The 23,280-nt window shown below is 47.9% G+C and overlaps 1 protein-coding gene across 1 annotated transcript in view; it reads left to right on the forward strand.

Moving 5' to 3' along the window:
• The first annotated feature begins 17,586 nt into the window (after positions 1 to 17,586).
• EPB41L1 (erythrocyte membrane protein band 4.1 like 1) overlaps positions 17,587 to 23,280 on the forward strand; it is a 122,944-nt gene continuing 117,250 nt past the window's right edge. The window contains exon 1 of the mRNA XM_084888629.1: positions 17,587 to 17,795. The gene's annotated coding sequence lies outside the window, so the exon portion shown is untranslated. The remainder of the gene's footprint in view (positions 17,796 to 23,280) is intronic.

The raw sequence follows: 23,280 nt of genomic DNA on the forward strand, positions 1-23,280 counted from the left end.
GTGGACGGACCCTATTTGCCAAGTCCTATGGCTGAATCCACACGGCTGGCTGATTCTGGGTGACCCCGTCTCAGGGGCTGAATGTCTGAGTCAGCCTGACAGTCCCTCCATGATCCCCTCTGCTGTGTGACTTAGCTTGGCGGAGTCTGTGTCTGACTCTGCCTGCCTGACCGCTGTGGTGGCCGACCACATCTGCACCCAAGAGCTGTGGGTTGAATTAGATTGCCTGCCTGAAAATACAGCGGGCCAACTGAATCGGACTGACTTGGTCCCACAGAGTCTCTCCCTGACTAATGGCCCCTTTCATTCCAGCTGCCCAACAAATGGTGCTGAGGTATTGCTTGTTGAGAGGTCTGGGGCCTGGGCGTTTTTAGTTACAAGTCTGAGCCTTGCGAGGTGGAGGGGTCCACACAAAGGGCACCAACAGGGAAAGGAGCCCAGGACGGTCTGTGAGGGAGGCAGGCAGCAGGAGCAGGACTTGAGGCCAGGTGGGGAGCAGCTGGAAGAAGCTACAGGGATCCTCAAGGTTCCTGAGCTCAGGAAGCTCTTTGTAACTGAGTCAGCACCTGGAGGAGTTAGGCTGGTGTGTACCATATTTTTCCATGTATAAGCCCACTCACACTTTTCCAACCCAAAATTAAGAAATCAATATTTTAAACATTTTGCTAGTTTTCCTCTTAAGGACTTCTTTTTTGGCATCTTAAGGAGTTGTTCTTCCTGTTTTCTCCACTGTCTGGTCATACACTCAGCAGGAGGAGGTCCAAATTGTCTCTGCAGCTCTCTTTCCACGCTCTTTTGCATAGCTGGTTACATTCAGTTTGAATTTTGTAGAGTAAGACAATAGCTTACCAGTATTTATCTTTTTAATTTTTGACATCTTTATGGGCTCTGAACACTCCAGTCCCTGTTGCATCCGCACACTCTCCACCTCCACCTCCAATTATGGCATCCACTGACATCAGTAACAATAAGGCTTGTGATTGGAGGAAGCCTGTTTGACAAGGTATGGGCAGCTGGCACCTGCGGCTGCCTCCTCAGCTGTCTTTTGTGTATAAGACGAATAAGATACCCCTCAATTTTCAGTCTGATTTTAGAAAAAAAAAAAGTGTCTTATACATGGAAAAATATGGTAGGTGCATCAGGGCAAGAATACATGACCCTGAAAACTGTTCCTCCCTCTTTGTGGGAAAGCTCTGTCTGTGCCTTGCTGCTCTGCAGAAGGGCATTCCACAGACCTTAGATCTCCTCCTGAATTTAAATCTTTCCCATAGCTTGTGTGTGTGCATATGTGCACTGGCCACATCAGCCATATTGAATAATCTACCCTCCGGAAGGAGTAGCTGGGTACCAGAATAAGGGGAAGGAAATACTGATTAGAGGGAAAAAAAAAAAAAAAAAAAAAAAAAGTAAGCATGTCAATGGAATGGGTGTAAAATGAATTATAACTATTGTTATTAATAACTAGAGGCCCGATGCACAAAAATCGTGCAAGAGTAGGCCTGCCTTCCCCTGGCTGCTGGCACCGGCTTCCCTCCAGCCTCGGGGACCTGGGCTTCTCTCCAGCTTCGGAAGGATGTCTGGTCTAATTAACATATTGTCCTTTTATTATTATAGATAATAAATGAGAGCATTGGAGTAACTTATCCTGATCAAGCTCTAGCATTCTGAGATGCTGTCTCTCCATTAATAACAGAGCCTGGCTGCCTCACTGATTTCATTATATGCCACGGGAAGGAAGGGAGGAAAGATACAGCTGCACTCCCAAGGGCTCTGTCTTAGTCCGTTTGGTGTGCTGTAACATAGATTGGAGGACTTAAACAACAGACTTATTTCTCAAAGTTTTGGAGGCTAGAAAGTCCAAGATCAAAGTGCAGACCAATTCAGTTCCTGGTGAGGCTTGCTTCCTGGCCTGCAAACAGTCGCACGCTCACTGTGTCCTCACATGGTGGAGAGAGAAAGCTCTGGTCTCTTGCTCTTCTTAGAAGGACACTAATCCCATCATGGGGGCCACACCCTCACCACCTCTTCTAAACTTAATTATCTCCCAAAAGTCCCACCTCTGAATACTATCACATTGGGGTTAGGGTTTCAACATATACAATTGGGGAGAGAACAAATGTTCGGTCTGTAACAGGATCTTACAACATGAACTTGAATTTCAGTCTTGGTAGCTTCTTCCTCAGGGGGCTAGGAGAAGAGGCAGCACCTTCTTATACCTCATTTATTTATTCATTCATCCAATGAGTATTTATTGTGTCATGCTCTCACCCTGCCCTCATGGAGCTTAGACTTATGGGTTTCAGGAAGCCTTTCCTGTGCTCCTCAACTCTGGTCCTGTCAAAGTCAGGTGCTGAGTACCAACTGATTTCTTTTTGAACAACCTGCACAATTGAAGGTTTAAGACCACTAGTAGGATGGTTGAGTGTGTTGGCTCTGATTTTGGATTATCCATATTGGAATTTCAACTCTACTACATAAGAGTTGTGTGACTTTGAGCAAGTCAATGAATCTTTCTGTGCTTGAGTTTTCTCATTTGCATAATCAGTATAATTATCATTGCTTTAAACTATTATATTAGGTCATATTAAAAGTTTAGCACAAACTTTCATTCTGCAATATATCCTGTAGATCTATTCCAGCATGTACTGAATGGTGGATGTTGAGGATATTCATTGATGCTTTGTTTACAATAGAAAGGAAACACCTTAAATATCTACCTATAGGGGACAAGTTTAATAAGTCATGGTCTTGCCATACAAAAAATGAGGCAGCTCTTTACATACTCATATGAAAAGGTCTCCAGAATTTCCAAGTTAAAAAAATAAGGCGTGGAACAGTGTGTCTAGTATACTGTCTTTTGTGTAAAAAAAAAAGAATCTTTTTTTCCCCATTTTTTATTAAGGTATTATATGTGTATATATCTTACTAATCCCCCCTCCCACTCCCATACATGCCCTCCCTCCCCAGAGTTTTTCGTCCATTGGTTATGCTTATATGCATGAATACAAGTCCTTCGGTTGATCTCTTATCTCCCCCATATCTCCCTCCCCTCCCCACTGTAATTTGACAGTCTGTTTGTTGCTTTACTGTCTCTGTAGCTATCTTTTTGTTCAGTTTATAATGTTCCTTATTATCTATAAATGAGTGAGATCATGTGGTGTTTTTCTTTCATTGACTGGCTTATTTCACATAGCATAATTTTCTCCAATTCCATCCAGGTTGCTGCAAATGATAAGAATTCCTTCTTTTTTTTATGGCAACATAGTATCCATTGTATAGATGTACCATAGTTTTTTGATCCAATCATCTGCTAACAAAAAAGAATCTTTATAGAATCTTTATATATGCATAGGTTATCTGAAAGAATACTTAGGAAACTAGTAATAGTGGGAAAAGAAATAGGTGGATGGAAATAGAGGAAGGAGAAAAGCTTATTTTTACCATATATAATATAATATATCTCAGAGAGAAAGAGATAGAGCGAGATAGAAACATCAGTGATGAGAGAGAATCATTGATCGGCTGCCTCCTGCATGCCCCACACTGGGGATTAAGCTTGCAACCCAGGCATGTGCCCTGATCAGGGATCGACCTGGTTCATAGGTTGATGCTCAACCGCTGAGCCACACTGGCTGGGCCATATATATATCTTTTTATGAGTTGAATTTTATAGTATGTGTATGTATTTTCTATTCACAAAAAAGAAGTCTTCAAAAAGGGGGGAGTACTTAATATAGTGCTTGGTGACAGTGGTAGTAGTGATGGCCCTTCCACAGCTCTAAGCAGATGATTCATGGCAGAAATGCAGCCCAGATATATTTGGGGTGTGGCCACAGCCTCTTCATTCAATAGGGTCCATGTTGTCCCATCAGAGGATCCTTGCATTTTAGAGATGCAAAAGGGCTTCAAGATTCTCTGGTGTGTGGGCCCTGCCCTGCTGAAGCTCTGAGTGCAAATGGAAGGGGCCCAAGGACTCGAAGCTAAGATAACTCCCTCCCATTCCTGGAGATGCAAATGTGAATTCTGCATTATCTCATAGAATGCAGAATTCACATTTGCAATACAAAGCATTGCTATGCTTTGTACTTAGTTTTCCACAGAGCTTTTAGGACATTACTGCAGTTCAGCTACATTGTGACTTAAGAAGGCCTTTGTGAGTGCTTGGGAAGGAAAATACTGTGTCTAAAACACATTTCTACTGGGAAAAATGCCTCCCACCTTTAAAAATGAACTTGTAAATCAAACTTCTTTTCAATATATGGGAAGGAAACTATTGGTAAAAAAAATTCTCTGGTGTAACCCTTTTAAAGATAAAGAAACAAAGTCCCAGAGATAGGCCATAACCAGCCCAAGGTTATCCAGAAGTTTGGGGCTCAATCTAAGACTTTTTTCATAACATCCTAAGACTAAGCTTTCACTCCATCACTACTCCGCTCAGAAATTGTAATGACTCCTCACTCTGGTGTTAGGATTAGCCATGATGCCTGGCCAGCATGGCTCAGTGGTTAAGCATCAACCTATGAACTAGGAGTTTGCAGTTCCATTCCCTGTCAGGGCACTTACCCAGGTTGCAGGCTCAATCCCCAGTGTGAGGTGTGCAGGAGACAGTTAATCAATGATTCTCTCTCATCATTGATGTTTCTAACTCTCCCTCTTTTCTCCTCTCTGAAATCAGTAAAAATATATTAAAGAAAAACAAAGACTATTTATGGTTTAACTCCCAACCAACTGTCCAGCCTTATTTTCCACCTTCTCCTACATGGATCCTTTACCCTCGCCAGGAAGGTCTCTTCATTGGCACCCAGTGCTCCTGCTTTCCAGATGCCACAGCTTGTCAGTGCTGTGCTCTCTGCCTAAAACATCTTTCTCCTTCCTATCCAGTTGTGGGGATTCTGCCCGAACATGGAGGGCGATCACACTTAAATCACATACCCTCCAGGAAGTCTTCCCTGATTCCTTAAGCTCACAGAGATCTTTCTTTCCTCTGAATTAATTTAAAAAGTTTACTTTTCTAATGTAAAACTTTTGCTCCTGAAGAGGGGATAGGATGGTTCTCTGCTCTTTGGGCAATGGGATGTGCACTAGGATAGACCCAGTTACTCATCCAGATTTTCCATTTCTAGAGAAAATTGGGCAAATGACCTTGGCCCTCCTCATTGTCTCAGGGAAGCCAGGAGTGAAGATGCCACTGAGCTTTGCAGAGCTGGGAGCCTGTTTGCAAAACTGCTGGGCCTGCTCCTCCCCGATGTGTACTTGGCCCGAAGGCCCAGGGTGATGAAACCTGGCCCTGTTGCCGAGCACCTTGGGAGGCCTCCCTCCAGGGTCCCTCTGTGCTCAGACAGTGGCCCTTTGTGGAGCGGAGGAGCAGGACTGAAAGTGGAGCTGCTGGAAACCCTTCCCTCCCCCTGCCTCCAGCCGCCTTCCCCGGCAGCCACAGACCTTCCTGAATCTGGGTGGCCTCTGTTTGAAGTCCGTGGCTGAAGGCTGGCCCTGGCGGAGTGAGAGAAAGCCTCCAGGCAGCCAGCTAGGCCAGGAGGGTGAGGAGGGGTCCTGCCAAGATGACTTGCAGAAACAGAGCACTTCTTCACTCAATAGCGGCTGCTTATAACAGAGCTCTCTTGAAAAAGGAGACTGGTCCCCCTACAGGCCAGACTGATCCTTCTACCACCCCACCACCATCAAATATGCCCTTAGGAGTTAGGGCTGGACCCTGTATGTGGTTGGTCCCTTCTGCCTGTATTTCACTAGATCCTATGCTCACTCAAGGCGGGGGTGGTAGGTGGGGTATTGGGAATCCTTAGATAGAATCCCAAGCCTGTTGGGTAGGAATCGGGGGTGGTGGTGGGGGTGGGGACTAGTGACTACAGGAGGATGGAAGGTATTGTGGTATGGGTGAAAGGGCACTTACTGGCCTGGGGTCAGGAGCCTAGGACTTCAGGACCTGCTGATCCACGGACTTGCTGGGTGACATTAGCTAGTTGCTTCTCTTTTCGGTGCCTCTACTTCCCTGGTTATGTCTCACTTTCTCAGGTGCAAAATTACAGAGGCAGAGTAGATGAACATGAAGGATTTTTGCAGTTTTGGATTTTCATAATTCTGACATCACAGGAAAGAAAGGGGCTGGCTGGAGGTAGATAACTGACACAATGCTCTGTTGATTCACCAGCTTCCAGGCAGTCGCTAGGCAGCCTCTTCTCTGCCTCCAGCATCCCCTCCTACCTCTGTGCTTCCCACCCTCTTGTGATGAGACCTAGAAGCTGTCTCATTTGGGTTGTCTTATTACATATTTTGCCCCCAGTAGAAAGGAGTTGTGCATAGATCAGGAAGAGGGTCAGGAAATAAGAGAGGAAAGTGAGGAGGTGGGTAGGATGAAGTGAACTGTAGAAAGAGCTTAGGGAGAGCTAAGAAGAAATAAAAGGGAAGAGAGATGTGATGAAAGAGGGGGTATAAAAGAGAGGGGAGGAAAAAGTGAGGGTAAGATGTGATGGGGAAAGAGGAAGGGATGAATGAGAGAGGAACACAGGAAGAGCGACTGTGTGAAAAGCCCACAGCCTGGGCAAATACACACAGACGGGGACATCTCAGGATGTTGTAGGATAAAAAACAGTTCCGTTTGCCTCGAGGAGAGACTGTGTGGAGGGGAGACGAAATTAGAACTGGATTGTGGAAGGTTTCAAATGCCAGGCTGACAACTTTGGATTTCATATCTACTATTTTCTGCTGTTCAAATCCTCTGTGATAATCTGGGTGAGGCCTGGAGGAGCATTTTTATCCATCCACCCATCCATCCATTCAGCAAGGGACCATGTCTTATCCAATTCCATATCTCCAAAGCATAACACACTGTCTGCACGGAAGAGGTAGCCAGGAAATGCCTGTTAAAACCGAGTACTTGGAAAAAATAAAGAAAAAAAAAGCAGAGCACTTGGAGAAAGCAGGAGCCGGGACTATTGCGTAGAGAAGACAAGAATAACTGCAGTACAAGCTAGAAAGCGCTGGACACCCTAAGAGAAGTCCAGATTAGAGTTACGGGAGACCAGAGGAGAGTGAGACAGCCCTCCCTGCTACCTTGAGCAGGAAAGTCCCAGAGAAGACTGTAATGGGGTCAGCTTAGGTCACATGCCTATCCTTGAATTAATCCGTGTGGCTAGGAATATAGATCCCGTTGGATGATACAGTATTCTGTATGTTAGTGAAGAGCAAAAAGTTCTCTACAGAAAAACGGGGAGGGGGAGGATCATTATCAGAAAAGGGAAATTAGAACCAGGTGTGGCTGTCACGGTCCACTTGGTGAGAAAAGGTGAGGCATGTACAGGAGCAGTGTGTGGGACAGGGTCCTGCACAAGATGGGTAGGACTTGGAAACAGGATAGAGATCAGCCCCAATACCAATCCAAGGACTCTGGACTTCCTCATGAGCTAGATAGGGCCCTTGTTGTCTGATAAAACCCACGTGCAATATTTTTTACCCACATCGGTGTCCTTTACGTGGTAACTTGGTTTGTATTTTGTGTTGCCCACTTTAGGTCAGAGAAGGACAGGTACTGTCAGAGACAGCCCCTCTGCCAAAAGGGGCTGCCTCTCCTCCGAGGGCTGTAACCGCTTCCCCTGGGAAATGGGTGCTCCATGTATAAGGGCAGATGAACACTTGAGAGGGTTCAATATTTGAAGCTCATCGGGCAGTTCCAAGCCAAACTTCTGGATAGTGGCAGTACCAAAAGCCTCCTGGCATAACAAAAGGAGAAACAGCTCCAAGGGAGGTGACTTCAGCTCCTGCTGTTGAGCAGGGGGTGACCCGGACCTATGGATGAGTCAACCTTCTCCTCCTCCACAAAGGAAGTCCCAGCGGCTTCGTGGGGAGCACGGTCCTTTGAAGTCAAACATCCCTGGCGCTGGTACTCAGCTGTGCTATCTCCTAGCGCTGGGAGTTTAGAGTAAGTTTTGTAAGTTATCAGAGCCCTTATTTCTTTGTCTGAAAATAAGGGTAATAATAAGAACCACATGGAATCGTTGTGAAGGTTGGAAAAACTAATGCTAAAAAGCACCTGGCACAGTGCCATACAAGCCGACAGCTCTGGGCAAATGTGAATTACCACTCACATTTTAATAACAGCTATGTGCTGTGAGAGTTGGGGGGGGGGGTCCTTAGAAATTACTGATTCATTCTTTTCATTTTGCTGTGATGACAGGGACTCCCAATATCTAATCTCCATGTCTCCCCTGTTGCAATATCTGCTGATTATGCTCTTTAAAAAAAAACACACAAAAAAAACACACAACTTTTTTTTAAAATTGATTTCAGAGAGGAAAAGAGCCCTGGCTGGTTTGGCTCAATGGATGGAGCGTCGGCCTGAGGACTGAGGGGTCCTGGGTTCGATTCCAGCCAAGGGCATGTACCTTAGTTGCAGGCATATCTCCAGTGGGGGATGTGCAGAATGAGGCTGATTGATATTTCTCTCTCATCGATGTTTTTAACTCTCTATCCCTCTCCCTTTCTCTCTGTAAAAAAAAATCAATAAAATATATTTTTTTTAAAAAGAAAAGAGAGGGAGAAAGAGATAGAGACCTCAATGATAAGAGAGATTTATTGATTGGCTGCTTTCTGCACATACTTCACTGGGGATTGAGCCCACAACCAGGGCATGGGCCCTGACCAGGAATTGAACCGTGACCTTCTGGTTCATAGATCGATGCTCAACTACTGAGCCACACTGGCCAGGCAGTTTAATATTTTTTAGTAATACAAATTATTATTTTTATTGTGGCAAAATATACATGACATAAAATTGACTATTTAAAAAATATATATTTTATTGATTTTTTTACAGAGAGGAGGAGAGAGGGATAGAGAGTTAGAAACATCGATGAGAGAGAATCATTAATCAGCTGCCTCTTGCACACCCCCTACTGGGGATGTGCCCACAACCAAGGGCATGTACCTTGACCGGAATTGAACTGGGGATCTTCCAGTCCACAGGCCGACGCTCTATCCACTGAGCCAAACCAGTTTCGGCAAAATTGACTATTTTAATCATTCTTACGCATACATTTAAACAATGTTGTGTAACTATCACCACTATTTCTAGAACTTTTTCATCATCCCAAACAGAAAATCTATACCTACTATACCATAACTATCTCCCTCTTAGTCCTTGGAAACCTTTTCTACTTTTTGATTCTATTACTTTACCTAGATCTCATATAAGTGGAATCATATAATATTATCCTTTTGTGTCTGACTTTTTTTACTTAGTATAATGTTTTCAAGGTTCATCATGTTGTAGCATGTATTTGAATTTCATTCCTTATGGTTGAATAATATTTCTTTGTGTGGATATACTACATTTTTTTTATTCATTTACCTATTAATGTGCACTTGGGTTTTTTTCACCTCTTGACTATTGTAATACCACCAAGAATATTAGAGCAATGCCAGTATTTTATCCAATCTATAATGTTCCCCATCCAAGATAACAGGTCCTGAAATCTGGAATCTGTCAATTTATATAGCAAGGGTTTTACATATATGATTAATGATCTTGAAATGGAGAGATTATCCTGGATTATGAGGGTGGGCCCTAAATGTAACCCTAATAAGAGAGAAACATAGGGATATTTGACTGTCTCAGAAGAAGAAAAGGCAATGTGACCACAGAGCCAGAAGTTAGAGTGATGCAGTCACAAGCCAAGGAAAGCCACCAGCCACCAGAAGCTGGAAGAGGCAAGGAACAGATTTCTCCCTGCAGCCTCTGGAGGCGCACCGCCCAGTGGTACTGATTTAGGGTCTCAGGCCTGTAGGAATGTGAAGGCATAAACATGTAATGCTTTAAGACACCAAGTTTGTGGTCATTTGTTACAAAATCCACGGGTCTCTCTAAAAGGTATGCCAATTTAGAGTCCCACTATCAGGTTATAAGAGAGTCCAGTTTTCTACATTTTCACCAATACTTGGTATTGTAAGAGATTTTCTTTGCCAAACTGAATTGGTCTTTCACTGTAGTTTTAATTTGTTTTTCCCTGATTACTAGTGAGGGGGAGCCATGCCCATACATTTACTGGCCACTTCTTTCTTTCTTTTTTTAATCCTCACCCAAAGATATTTTTTCCATTGATTTCCAGAGAGAGTAGAAAGAGTGGGGGTGGGGGGGTGGGGGTGGGGGAGAGATAGAGAGGTAGAGGGAGAGAGGGAGAAAGAGAGAGGCAGAGAGGAGAGAGAATGAGAATCATCTATGTGAGAGAGATACATTGATTGGCTGTCATCCATATGCACCTCTACAGGGGTCAGGGAACCTGCAACTGAGGTACTGTGCCCTTGACCGGGAATCAAACCCGAGACCCTTCTGTCTGTGGGCCAACACTCTAACTACTGAGCAAACCGGCCATTTATGTCTTCTGTGAATTTCTTGTTCATAGTCTTTGTCCATGTTTTCTAATATAGATTGTTATTAATTCTTTTTTAAAATGTATTTATTGTCTAGAAGTTTTACATATGTCTCCTTTTCCCTGATTGACCCTCATAAATTCGTTATATATTTTATTTTTAAAATATATTTTATTGATTTTTCATAGAGAGGAAGAGAGAGGGATAGAGAGTTAGAAACATCGATGAGAGAGAGACATTGATCAGCTGCCTTTTGCACACCCCCTACTGGGGATGTGCCCGCAACTAAGGTATGTGCCCTTGACCAGAATCGAACTCGGGACCCTTCAGTCCGCAAGCCGACGCTCTATCCACTGAGCCAAACCGGTTTCGGCTCGTTATATGTTTTAGATTCTCATACTTTGTTAGCTGAAAGCCTTGCAGAAATTCCCCCTTCCCCCTTGAGGATCTTCTCTGTCCTCTTTCTTTATGGCATCTTGAAGCACAGAAGGCCTGCGTTTCATACAATGGACACTTTCTTTTCACTTTTTAATTTGTGTGATGGTTAAATTTATGCATTAATTTTCCCCTTAGAATTTAAAAAGCTTTGTTTTATTGTCAGAGCTCAAAATACAGGTATTAAAAAATACACACACATAGTGACCAATAATTATGCATCAATCTGACTGGGTTATGGAATGATCAGATATTTGGTTAAATGTTGTTTTAGGTGTGTCTGTGAGAATGTTCCTGGATGCAGTTAATGTTTGAATTTGTAAACTAAGTAAAGTAGATTGGCCACCTCAGTGTGAGAAGATCTCATTTAATCCTTTGAAAGCCTGAATGGAACAAAAATGTGCAGTGAGAGAGAATTTGCTCTCTGCCTGACTTCCAGCTGGGACATAGGTCTTCTCCTGTCTTCAGACTCAGCCTTGGACTAAAATTTACACCGTCAGCTCTACTGAGCCTACGACTTGCAGATCTTAGTACTTCTCAGCCTCCCTAACCACACGAGCCAATTCCTTATAATAATGCTACTTATTTATATAGATGTCCCATTGGTTCTGTTTTTCCTGGAGAACCCAGACTAATGCAGTTTGTGATTTTTGTGTCCTGTAATTTTTCTTTCCTGCCCTGAGGTTTTAAAGAAGACCTTTTTAAGTTATTTCTAAAGTTTTTAAAGTTTAGCCTTTTGAATTTAAGTCTTTGACCCAACTGAAAGTTGTTTTTGTGTGTGCTATGAGGTAGGAATCTAATTTTATTTTTTTTCAAATGAATAAACAGTTGTTCAGTATCATTTTAAAAGTATTTCATCAATATGAGTTCCCTAGGACTGTCATAACAAATTACCATGAAACGGGTGGCTTAAAACAATCGGAATTTATTCTCCCACCGTTCAGAAGGCCAGAAGCCCTCAATTAAGGTGCCAGAAGAATCGGTTCCTTCCGGAGACCCTGGAGAAGAAAACATCCCCTGCCTCTCTCCAAGCTTCTGGTGCTCCCTATGCAATCCTTGGAGTTCCTTGGCTTGTAGATACGTTACTCTGGTCTCTGCCTCCATCTTTACATCATCTTCTTCTCTGGGTCTCTGCGTGTCTTCTCTTTTTCTTCTAAGGACACCAGTAATTGGGTGTCGGGCCCACTCTAAATCAAGGATGAGTTATTCTTGAGATCTTTGACTAATTATATCTGCAAAGACCTATGTCCAAATAAGGTCACACATGGAGGTTCTGGTGGACATGAATTTTTGGGAGGACTCTATTTCACCCACTAAACCATCCTTTGCTACTCTTTTGAAAATGTCATTTCTGTCAGCTGTCAAATTTTCATGTGTGTGTGGGCAGAACAATCATTTTATAATGCAAATCCCTGATGAAGTGCTTATACATTTTTCATGAGATAGTCATCTTTAATCCTTACAACAGTTCTGTGAGGTCGGTTCTACTAAAATCAGTAAGTTATGCTGAGTAATGACAGGATAACAAACAGCCCCCAACTCTAGGCGGCTTACAACCAAGTTCTCTCCCTCATAATGCACACCAATCGCTGTGGGGCAGTGGTGGATTGGCTGCAGCTCTGTTCTCTGTCTTTTCACTCCAGGATCCAGGCTGAAGGCATAGCTCCTGCCCAGGACCTGCCATCCCACTAGCAGAGATACAAGAATATGACTTCAGATTGAAATGTACAATGGTATTACAAGTATCTGCTTAGACCTGGTATAAACAGAGTGTCCCCCGAAATGTATACACACTTTAACAGCTGATAGCTCAACTGATGTTTCTTTCTTTTCCTATTTAACACATTAGAATTAATGGGTTAAAAGTAGTGTATACGTTTTTGGGAGGACACCCTGTATATATCTCTCTGGTTCAAATTTCATTGGCCGATGTAAGTCATGTGGTTAAGTCTGACACTGGGCCGGAGAAGTGAACTCCTTCCTCTGGGTCACATGGCAACGGGCTAACATGTATACCTTTACTTGGAAAGGGGGAGAGCAAATAATGGGGAATAATAATATGTCTACCAGAGGGGTTAAGTAACTTGCCCGAGGTCAGACAGCTGGAGAAGGGACAGAGCCAGGATTCAAACTCAGACAGTCTTTCTCCAGAGTCATAGTGCACTCTATGGCTCCCTTTTGCCTGCTAAATAGAGTCCATATATATTTAAGCTTTAGGGCAAGTACATTCCTGTAGCCTAGAGTAGCCCTCTGCTGCCTGTTCATGCTCAACTTACTCTGTAAGACTCCACTCCTTAGGGAGTGTCTCTCCTGGGAATTAATCACCATGTGCTTCCATCACTCTTTGTAAGTATTTATCACTTTGGACTCACTGTCTTATTCCCTCTGAAGGGTGAGGGTGCACTCTGGTGGGCCATACGTCCCCTCTGCCCCCGAGGCCTTGCACAGTGTCCCCTAAATGTTTGCAGAATTTGGGGATGAGATGAATAGGGGGCCAAAGGTGTGCCTGGGATGAGAACACTTGGCCTACTTTTCCACTCCTCTAAACTGAGCTCAGCACCTGCGCTCTCGTGACTGGTAGGCCAGCTCCCTGTGACTCACTCTGAGCCTCTGGCCCCATCACCTTAAGGCGGTGGACTGGAGTGTGTGTGCTGGTAGCGATGGGAGAGGAGGTAGGAATTAACTTTTGTCTTTCAGCAATCCTTTCTTTATTCTGTCCTAAGAAAAGGGCAAGTAAAAGTCCTTCTCTTAAGCGGGCGGGCATTAGACTAGGACTGGGGAGGCCCTGGCAGGTGCAGGGGACGGAGGAACACCGCTGGGGCTTAGAAGAGCTGCAGAGAACCGGAAACAGCACTGAACTGCACGTTGGAAGACTTGACTAACTTGTGCAAGTGATTTGCTTTCTCCTTTCGGAGCTTTAGTTTCCCAGCTATAAATTGGATATCATACCAGTCTTGCCCTCCTCCCTAAGTTATTGCAGAAACACCTAGTAAAATGCTGGACGCCTTTGGGAATACGGCTTTGAAAGAACATACATTTGTATTGGAACCCCCCTCATAAGCTGTGTGACTGTGGGAAAATTATGCATCTCCATGAGCCAGTGTCCTGGTCTAGAAAGTGGGGATTATAATTATTGCTACTTCCCAGTGTGAGAAAAGTATGTAAGTAAAGTGCTTAGCATATAGTGCTCAATAGTACCGGCTATTTCCATATGAGATGATGCTACTTGTTATTTAAGGAAAGGGCAACCACCAGGTGTCATTTGTGAACATTAAAAGGAGCGAAGAAAGAGTCTAACTTTCCTAGAACCGGTTGCTTCCTCCAGTCAAGTATGGGGTGTGGTTCAGAGGAATGAGGAAGCAGTTCACGAGGTGACAGCACACAGAACTCTGTTTGTCCTCACAGTACTCGGAGGAGGGTGGAGGGACTAGCTGACCCTCCCAAAAGATCAGAGGCCCTTGGCCCCTGTTCCCACCCCTACAGATGCAGTCCATTGACTCCTCTTGTCCCCGCTGACCGATCTAGTCACCAAGTCCAAAGGAGGTGGCCTTGGTGATAATAACAATAGTAATGAGACCAATGATACTATTACTTTGAAGCTATTAGAGTCTGTCTAGTACATTAGCCCAGCTATCCTTTATAATTTCCCTCCCCTAAGCCGAATCCAGAGTTAGAAGAGGCTTGGAGATTATTTTGCATTTCACTGAAATCTGGAAAAAGGAAGGGGTTTAACTGAAACCATACAAGCTAATGGCAGAAGCAGGGCTGGAACCTGTAGCTCCTGATTCCCAGTCCAGATGCAGTCTCCTGTTGTCACATTCCTGTCCTTGGTTTTCTACTGCCGCTACCACCTAGCCCAGTGTTTGGCAAATCGCGACTCGAGAGTCACATGTGGCTCTTTGGCCCGTTGAGTGTGGCTCAGCGTTAGAACCACTTCTTCAAAATAGACGCGCCCAGGCCGAAAACCGACCTCTGTGCACAGGCCATGAAGTTTCCATCGCACTGTATGTGCGTGCCCGCACGTGGTGTTTTGTGGAAGAGCCACACTCAAGGGGCCAAAGAGCTCCATGTGGCTCTCGAGCTGCCGTTTGCCGACCACTGACCTAGCCCATTCTCTGATCTGCTGGACCACTGCAGTGGCCCCTAACTGGTCCATCCTGCCTCTGTTCCCTCTTCATCAATTTGTTCTATACATATAGCCAGATAATTGTCTGGAAGCACAGACTTGATTGTGTGTTTCCCCTCCTAATAGAACTTGCCCATTTTTTTTTTCAACTCAAAAGGTCAAACCTTTGCTATTTTCCTGGTAGGGCCTCCAAATGAAGACCAATCTTTCTGTAAATACACCTATTGGCAGGAAATTCATCACTCCCAAGGTGGTCCATTCCATTCCTGGACAGCTTTGATAATTAGAGTCTGTCCTTCCTTCCTTCCTTCCTTCCTTTTCTTCTTATTGATTTGAGAGAGAGAAAGAAACTATGATTGGTTGCCTCCTGACCAAGGACCAAACCCTACAACCTGAGCATACGCCCTGACTGGGAATCGAACCAGGGACCTTTTGGTGCATAGGATGGTGCTCAACCAACTGAGCCACACTGGCCAGGGCTAGAGTTCTTTACTGTCCTTCTGGATGTCCACCCCCTGGAGCTGAGTGGAATTCTTTCACATCCATTTGTTAGCTAGCAAAATATTGACTAGAAATTTGTAGTCAATATTAATTAGGGGCCAGGTCCTGGGTGGACTAGGTGCTGAGGAAAACAGAGTGTAGTTTAGGGGGTTGCAGATTTTTGTTTTGCTTTATTAGACCTAAATAACAAACAAATCAGATCTCCTTCTGTATGACAGCCCTTCAGATTTTTGGAGACATACACTATATTCCCCTTGAGCTTTTCCTTCTTCAAGCCGAAGTCATTCACCACAACATGGCATCCAGGTCCCCAGCATTCTGGACTCTAGATTCGCTCCAGTGTGACAGTGTGCCCCTCAGAACACGGAGCCCAGGGCTGGAGCCTGTGGTCCAGCTGTATCAGCCAGGGCAGCACAGAGTCTCTAGTGAGGCCAGCCATAGAGGTCTAGCCCCTGTTTTCTGTTGATACAGCATATCCTGTTCACTTTTTTCCTCTTCCTTCCTTTTTTCCTTTCCTCTTTCCCTCCCTTCCTTGCTGCTGCTTCTTCTTCTTCTTCTTCTTCTTCTTCTTCTTCTTCTTCTTTTTTTTCCAGCCACATTGCATTGTTGAACTTGAGGTCAATTCAAACCTTTGCTATCTTCCCTGAAACTGCTCTTAATCTAGATCCTGTCATTTATCTTGGCCACTTGGTCATTTAGAACTGCACTGTCCAATATGGCAGGCACGAGCCCCACGTAGCAATTTACATGTAAAACCCTTAAAATGAAATAGATTAAAATGTTAGCTTCTCAGTTATACCAGCCACATTCCATCCAAGTGCTCAATAGCCACAGGTGGCTAGTGGCTACTAGCTCTGATAATGCCGAGTCAGGACGCCTTCCAGCCTCACAGAAAGTTCTCTGGGACAGCTCTGGCTTGGACCAAAGGGTGGGAGTTCACATTTTTTCGGTGTAGCACTTTTATCTTGTTAGTTGCAGCTCAACTGCAAGGCTGCTGAGATCTTTTGGAAATGAATGTTGGTTTCCGGAGGGTTTGCTGTCCATCCCAACTGCTTGACAGCTGTAGATTCGATCAGTGTTTCACGCTTTCCTCTAAAAGTACTGATAAACGTGCTCAGCAGCGCAGAGAGGGCTGCAACAGAGCCCTGCACACGTCACTCCCGCCTCATGTGGAAGTCATGCCATGTTTAACCCTAGGCTGCATCCCAGGCCCTAGGTGCTGGGCACGGTGGCACACAGGGAGACAGAAGACAACAAATAAAGAGTCCTGCTGTGGTGCCCATTCTAGTCATTCAGATGTTTGACTCGAACTCAGAGCTGCTTCTGGCTGGCCTGCAGTAGTGAAATGCGCAGGCGTGGGCGTCAGCTTCCTGGGTTGTTCCCGGCTGCTCACTGGGCACTTAGTGCCTGCACTGGAGGAAGGAGCGAGTACTCTTCAGTCACTGTTGGACTTTGTATGGGCTCTGCGCTGCCTGGTGCAGAGGCCCAGGACAAGCTTCTCATCTGGAAAGTGGGGATAATCCCAGCTGCCACATGGGACCCTGGTTAGGACCAAGCGAGACAAAGTAGTTGAGAGTTTCTGAACTTAGTAAGGCTTTGCTTACCTCCTGACTTCCAGTAAAAGCCAGGAAAGTGCATGACACTTCTCCTCCCCCCCTCCCCGCCCCCTGCTTTATTTACTGTCCAACAAAGGAGGCCGGGCTCATGACTCCCCACATTTCTGGAGGGCCCTGCACTTCCCAGGAGCTCTGGAGCAGGAATTCTCTCCGTTTCTTCATCTATGGGGGCACCTCACTGGTGCCCCACCTCCCCGCTGCTCTCCGGAGCTTGCTGAACTTGGGTTAGTTCCTCCCTCCCTGAAGGAGCGCTTAGAGGGCCGTGGTGGTTATTTAGAAAAGCTCTTTGCTTCGGGCGTGCCAGCGCCTGTGGAGGGTGGGCGTCGGGGTCCAGGAGCCAGGGGCCAGCGCTGGGAGAGCCCCCAGAGCCCCCCCGAGGTACTGCCCCCGCGAGGGGCTGGGACGCGTGGCTGGTTTTCGGGGAGCTCCTGCCGCGGGAACAATGGGAGGGCGGCGGGGAGGCGGGTGGGCGTCGGCCAGGTCCGGGCTGGAGGTGGAGGAGGCCGGCGAGCCCGGCGCCGGGCCTCGGGGTTAGCCCGGGGCACCGGGCCGGGAGCCGAGAGCCGCGAGGCCTTCTCGCCAGGGAAAACCGAGGTCGGCGCTGGCGGGGCCGGGAGGAGGCAGGGGCGGGGCCCGAGCCCACCCGGCTGCGGCCAGGAGGGCGGCGAGGCCCGGGCCGGGGTCTCCACTTCCTCTCCCGCCGCCCGCCCCGGCCTCGGGGCTCCGCGGCGGCTCAGGTAGGCGCCGGGCGCGGGGCCCACGTGGGGAGCCGGGCGGCGGGCGGCGGGCCGCGCGGGGCTCAGCCCCTCTCCCCCGCCCTCCCCGGGGCGGCGCGGCTCCTCCCGGCGCGCGGCTGCGGCGGCTCGGCGCTCCCTCGGCTGCTCGCCTCTCGCGGCCGCCGCTCCTCGCCCGCCCGCCCGCCTGCCCGTGGCTGCTCGGGCACCCGGATCGCCGCCGCCGCCTCCGGGGAGCCGGCCGGGCAGGGCGCAGCGGGGAGGCCGGCGTGGGGGGCGGGCAGGGCCAGGGGCCGAGCGCCGCGGGCGGGGAGAGGGAGCCGCGAGCGGGCATTTCTGCGCGGCTCGAGCGCCCGGAGCCTGGCCCCGCGGGACACGAATCGCGGACCCACAGGGCCCGGAAACCGCGCCGCCGCCGCCAGGTTAGCGGTCCCCGCCGCCCTCCCCGGGCCGCGAAGACCCAGCCGGGTGTGTGTGTGCGTGGTGTGTGTGCGCGTGTGCGTGTGCGCGTGTGTGTGCGCGTGCGTGTGCGTGCGTGTGTGTGTGTGTGTGTGCACGCGCGCGCGTGTGCTGGAGGTGATCGTGGAGGGCTCCGGGCACCGACGGGCGCGCTCCGGGTTCTGGACACCCCCGGGCAGGGGGCGGGCGTCTGAGGCAGAAGCCCGGCTTCGGTTCGTTCGGCTGGATTCGGGCTCCGGTGTGTGTGTTGGGCTCCACGTCGCCGGGTGTGTGTGTTGGGTGTGAGCGCGCGAGTGTCCGTGGGTCAGTGCGAGTGGATGCTCCGCGCGCGTGTACATCTGTGTGTGTGTGTGTGTGTGTGTGTGTACGCCCTGTCTCCGCGCCACTGGACTGGGTGAGGTGTGTGTGTGCGCGTGTGTCTGAGTGTGTCTGCGAGAGGGTGTGTCCGAATGTGAAGCTGAGTGTGTGCAGAGGCTTTGCTTGTGGCGGGAGCCTGTGGCGTGTGTGTGTGTGTGTGTGTGTGTGTGTGTGTGTGTCGCTGTGTGGGCGCCAGTGTGATCCCCGAGTGTGCGCGTGCGAGGGCGGGTGTGCGCCGCGTACCCCGCGCAGCCCCGTGTGCGTGTGCGCGGCTTTGTCTCCGCGCCGCCGGGAGGAGCGGGCTGGGCGGCGGCCCGGGCGCTGCCTCGCCGGGAGCCGGGAGCCGGGAGCCGGGAGCCGGGAGCCGGGCACCTGGCGGGGGCGGCCTCCTCCCTCTCCCGGCGGAGACGCCCTGCTGGCAGGTGGGCGGCCACACCCCGGGGCCCGGAGGAGCGGGGCTGACGGCCGAGCCCGCGGACCCGGTGGGGCTGGAGCGGAGGGCGTGTCCTGCCTGGAGCCCGGTGTGCGGGGTGGGTGTGGGCCGGTGGCGGCGGCGGCGGTGGCAGCGACTGCGAGCCCCAGGCTGCCGTCCCAGGCGGTTCAGGAATCCATTTCCTGTCGCGGCACTGAGACTGTCGTCCAGAGCCAGACCGGGCCTGGCCGGGTCAGCCACACGCCCCACTCACTCCTGCCCTGAGAGCAGAGCCACATCTTAGGTGCCCTGACAGGAAGAGGGGGACCGCTATCTGAAAGGGCCAGCGCACCCCCCTCCCCAGGAATTACCCCTCAGGAAACCTCTACTCGGAGAAGGGTCTTTGGGTGTGTAAGTACCCCTTTCCCCATTTATGGATGCAGTGCATACGTTTCTAGATCTGTCGTCTGTGTTCATGTGTGTGTTCTGTCTCTTTCTTGGGCATTTGGGTGCATAGGTGTGTTTTTATCAGTGAACAGTGAATAATGTATCTCTGGATGTATATGTGTTTTTACTAGTATAAATTCTGGTATATTTGTTTTTATGTACATATAGCTGATTGTATATTAGTGAGACTGTGCATGTAGGTTTTGCAAGAGAAGTGGCATTTTGCTGCCAACTGGAATAGGATAGAAAATTTGTCCAGAGCCACTCTTATTTTAGAAAAACTGGGTGAAAAGGTTTTTGGAAACCTGGCTTTGTGGGTTTCAGATGCTGGAACTGAAATGTAGGTAGATTGGGGTTAAGACTGGACACAAGGATAGAAACTGTGACTCTTATAGGAGGAAGTAGGTGTCCTGGAAGAAGTATATCCAAGATCAAGAATTCCTCACTTCAGTTATTTTCCCCTATAACTTCACCCCCCCCCCCCTCTGTTGCCTGCTTTGCCAGGTGAAGTGCACAGGATTTGGAGTGTAAAGGGAGGGAGCTGCGAGTGTGAAAGGAAGGAGGGTGGATGGGTGATAGGATTGGAGGCCAACAGCAGATTTCTGCAATTCTTAAAATGTTCCCCTGCCCAAGGCAGCAGAGTATGGGAAAAGCTGAGCCTGCTGTCCCCTTCCCTGAATTCCTTTCCCAGGACTAGAAAGGTTTGGAGCTCAGGAGTCCTGGAGTCTGGTCTATGGGCCTCCATTTGACTTTGGTCAAACCCTTGATGTTCCCTCAACTCAGTTTCCCTGGCTGAGAAGCGAGTAGGCTAGATTCTAGGACCTAGAGACCCTCCCTTTTCCAGAGTGCTGGGATTTGTCTCATTGTTGCCTAGATTTAGGAATCCACTCTTATAGCCCCTAAGGATCTTGGCCATGTCCCCACCCGCCACACCCCCCAGCCCCCATACACTTGAGTCTAGAGCAGTGGTTCTCTGAGTATGGTCACCTCACCAGCAGCAGCAAAAATCACCTGGGATCTTTTTAGAAATGCAAATTCTTGGGCCTCATGCCAGACCTACTGAACCAATAACTTTGGGGGTGGAGCCCAGCAGTCTGTTTTAACAAACACAGGTGATTCTGGTATAGTCTAGAGCTCAAGAAGAGTTCAGACAGGGAGCCAGAACCTCCTACAGGTGGGAACACCTGGAAAGCCTCCCCTGCTCCCTTGCACACTACACACCAGAAGCAGCCTCAGTCCTAACCTGGCAGAGAGCAGTTCTGGCTTCAAGTCCCAGGTCTTCCTTGTGATCTTGGACAAATCACTCCTTCATGGAATAATGCAATGACTCAGTGACTTGGCCTTCTACTCTAGGCCAAGCTCTGAACAAGGGGGTTCCCGCTCTACTCAGTTTCTCCATTCCTTACCTTAACCTACAAGACCCGCAGGATGGAGTCCCTATTCACCCCTCGGGAAACCAGTCAGACTCTGGCCTTCTTTCAGTTCACCAAGGCAACAGGAACGCTCTGCCTCGGGATTTTGCACATGCTGTTCCTCCTGCCCAGCATGCTCTTCCCCTGCTTCTTATCTCGGTTAATTCCCATTCCTCAGCTTTCAGCTCAAGAGTCACTTTCTCAGGGGACAGGGGGCGTCACCAGTTCCCTAAGTTAAGTCAGTTTTTCCTGTTATACGTTCTTAGAACTCCTTATATTTCATATGCCTTTGAGAGTTTGTAATTATGCATGAACTTGTTAGTTGTTTGTCTCCCCCCCTCACTGGATTGCAAATACTATCTGGGCAGGAGCTTGATTATCGGTCTTTGTAATGCCCCTACTCAGTGCCTGGCTTATGATTGGTATTCAATAAATTTCTTGAATGAATAACTTTATAAAATGGGAGATGGTACTTTAAATGATATTCAAAGTTTCCTCTCAAGCCTTAACATTGTAATATCTCAGCAGGCCTCAGATGGTTTTGAAGCAGATTTATCTTTTTGACTGGTGCATCTCCTGGCCATAGATTTGAGCCCCCACCGTGCCCAGGCCCATGATGGGTTCTGTTTTAGGGGAAACAGGAGAACTTGATTTCTGTGTCCTCCTGGAGTAGGATCCTGCAAGAGTGAGAAGAGGAAGGGCATGGAATAAGGAATCTAAAGTTCAGAGTCCACTCCTTGTTACTGACTTCGGACAAGTCACTTTCCCTTTCTTGCTTGCTTCCTCTTTTTGTCACATGAGGGTTTTGGGATGGCCTGTATACCCAGTATTGCTTCCTAGCACTGGCTCTGGAGTCATTTGGGCTTTGCTCCATACTAGTCGGGTGGGCTTGGGCAAGTGACTTCATCTCTTCATTTCCTCACCTGTAAAACAGGATCAATGACAGTATCTGTTTCATAGGGCTGTTGTGAGAGCAAAATGAGGCATGACACATGGAATGCTTTGCACAGTGCTAAGCACAAAGAAAACATTTGGTAAATCCTAGTATTAGTGATTGTTACTATTATGACTACTCCACAATTCAGTTCAATATTGTCGAATGTCTTTTGCCAACCCTAAGCCTATAGATATAGAAATGAATACGACAGTGTTCACAAATTAGGCATACGGGCAGACACGTAATGATGAAGTGTACAAGGTGCCAGGATGTAGCTGTTCATGGAGGAAAGGCTTCATGGAGGAGAGGGATGGAGTTTGGGGCTGGGTTTTATCTTCCAGGCAGTGGGAGCAGCACGTGCCAAGGCATCTGATTTGTTAGGGTAGCTCCAAATAGTTCCGGGTGGTTGGAGCAGAAGGTGGTGGGTGGTAGGGATGGGTGGTCTGCTTGTCTGGAGATGAGGCCTGAGAGGAAGGTTGGGGCCAGATCTGGTTGAAATCTTGACCTATAGGTGGTGGGAAACAAGGGAAGAGGAGAAAGCTAGCCAGGAAGGATCAGATTTGCATTTCAAAACCACAGCTCTCCAGGTGGTATTAGAGGCTGGGGTGGGGACTGTTGACTAGGAGACTGGGCTCTCAAGGTGCTTATTTACATGATGGAAGGGCCCCTTGGGGTGGATAGAGATCTAGAACATGTAAGAAGCGTAGTTGAAGGACATCAGGCCAGCCTGGGCCAGGGAGGTGGAGGCGAGATGAGAATGACTTCTCACTGGCCCATAGGCCTCCATTAACTTCCAAGGCTAATGAGTGGGAATCTGAAAATGGGAATTTGCATCCCAAGTCTGCTACTCAGTGGATTCAGTGTATTAATTTCCCCGGGGCTGCTTAACTGAGTACCACAATCTGAATGGCTTAAAACGTAGGGATTTATTCTTTCACAGTTCTGGAGCTAGAAGTCAGAAATCAAGATGTCGGCAAGGTTGGCTCCTTCTGAAGGCTCCGAGCAGGGAGTCTGCTCCACGCCTCTCTCCTGGCTGGTGGTGGTTGCCAGCAATCCCGGATGCTCCTTGGCTTGCAGCAGCATCTGCCTCTGTTGTCACGTGGCTCTCTCCCCTTTCTCCCGGAGTGTCTGTGTTGTCTCCTCTTCTTAAAAGGACACCAGACATATTGGATTTAGGACCCACCTTAATCTAGCACGACCTCATTTTATTTGGCTAATTACATCGGCAGAGACTCTGTTTCCAAATAAGGTCACGTTTTGAGGTTCTGGATAGACACGAATTTGGGCGGGGGGCACTCTTCAACCCAGCACACATAGGAAGATGAAGAGTACAGCTCTTGGAGTCCCACAAACCCAGGTCCACATCCAGACTCTGTAATGGAACAAACAGGAGCCTGTCAGCATAAATCAGTTATTTGTCTCAACCTCAGTTTCTTCTTCCATGAAATGAGGACTGAGGCACCT

This window comes from Pipistrellus hanaki (assembly GCF_964339955.1).
Source record: "Pipistrellus hanaki genome assembly, chromosome: 6".
Lineage (NCBI taxonomy): Eukaryota > Metazoa > Chordata > Mammalia > Chiroptera > Vespertilionidae > Pipistrellus > Pipistrellus hanaki.